The following is a 1,791-nucleotide window of genomic DNA, read 5'->3' on the forward strand; positions in this document are numbered from 1 at the left end:
TTGTTATCAGCCTTTCTGAAACCGAATATTCCGAGTTGGACAGTTCGGGGTTACTCAACCCTGAGTATCGTTTTTCACTCTGAGTTTTCTAAACCGGCTTCCTGAAATAGGGCCCTGTTTAAATCAGCTTTGATGGATGAAGGACATATCTAAAACCTGCAGGACACTGGCCCTTCAGGCCTGAAGTGCCCCACCCTGTACTAGAGGCTATAGAAGGGCCTAACACACAAAATCTAACACGGAGTATGGCATTTAAGACCATCTTTATTCTTTTCACTATTTGACACACACACTCCTCAGCAGCTCCCATGCTTTCTTTCAGCCACTTCAACGTCACTCTGACTATTGCTTGCACTGCAGCTCTCCTGCAGCCCTGCCAGCCTGCCAGGTTGTTTTTTTTTAAGAATTTATGTTTGAAGTCTTTTAGTTTTCTGATAGTGGTTTTGATTGTTTTCTGTGTCTTCATTATCTGTTTTCCCAGTTTCGGTGTCTAGTTGTATTTTAATCTGGGTCTCCGTGTCTGTGTTTGTGTTTCTCATTTTATTTTGATAGCCTGTTGTCCTGCGTGCATTATGTTTAGTTTTGCTTCCCCTGTCATCAGTCTGAATTAGTTCACCTGTGCCTTGTTTACCTTAGCTGTGATTCATCTCCTAATTACCTTGTGTTTATTTAAATCTCCAGTTTCCTTGTATTCCTTGTCGTGTCATTGTCTCTTGTTATATGTGTACCTGTGCAGACAGTTACTGGATCCAGTTTAGTCAGAGTTCTCTGTGAATGTGTATTTTGTTTTCCAAAGCTCCACCAATAAAAGCTGTCAGAGTTTAGTTAGTCTTGTTGTCTGCGAACTGGCAGCCGCATATTGACAGTTGACAGTAACTACTAATGAAATTCTAACACAGTCATTATCCAGACCCAGTGATACTTGAGTTTCTCTTTCATTCTATTACTGCTTACAGTAATTCACATGATTTTTGTGAAGTCAGGTGGCCTTCCTTATTTACCTTTCACTGCAGTAGCTGTTACCACAGCTGTGCTTATTGTGTAAACTGAATTAATAGGTAGATATAATTTGTTGTTGTGTAGAGTTTTGCTACCTTGCACAAAGTAGTTACTTCTTCTTTATATGATATATAATTTATATAATATAATATAATTATATATAATATATAATATAATTTATATAATATAATTTTATAAGTCTTCCTGTGAAACAGAAAATGTTTTGCAGTTATGTTTCAGTTATCCAGGCAGATAGTCTGCAGTGTATTTGCAGTCTGTTAGCCAATTATTCAGTCCTGTCTTTGCATTTCTTGTGAGATTTATAGAAACTACAAATGTGTACTGAACACGAGAAACCAAAAAAAAAAGGTTTTTGGAAACCTGTTCAATTGTAAATATGCTATATTATAAATAGATATTCGCAATCTAAGTTTAACATCTTGTTAGATTGATAAAAGAAACGTTTTGAACAGTTTAATCTATTTAATATTCTGTGTTAAAGCTTTTGTCATATGATATTTGCTTTTTTTTTTAGGTACACTTATTCGAGGCTTCAGTGTTTTATTGTGCCCATAGCCACTGTGTTTTACTTTTGTTTGGGTTTTCCTCTGTAGAAAAATTGATATCAATATAAATAATAGTATAAGTAATGAATAGTATAAAAATAGTTCATTATCAATATCAATTTTAAACAACAAACTCATATTTGGGAAAAAAAATTTTTATGGTTATAGACGCTGGTGTTTCTGAAAACCATTGAATGCATCATATTAGTAGGTGTGGCTTCAAGCG

The sequence above is a fragment of the Pundamilia nyererei genome, unplaced genomic scaffold (assembly GCF_000239375.1).
Source record: "Pundamilia nyererei isolate P.nyererei 1_Seehausen unplaced genomic scaffold, PunNye1.0 scaffold00732, whole genome shotgun sequence".
NCBI lineage: Eukaryota > Metazoa > Chordata > Actinopteri > Cichliformes > Cichlidae > Pundamilia > Pundamilia nyererei.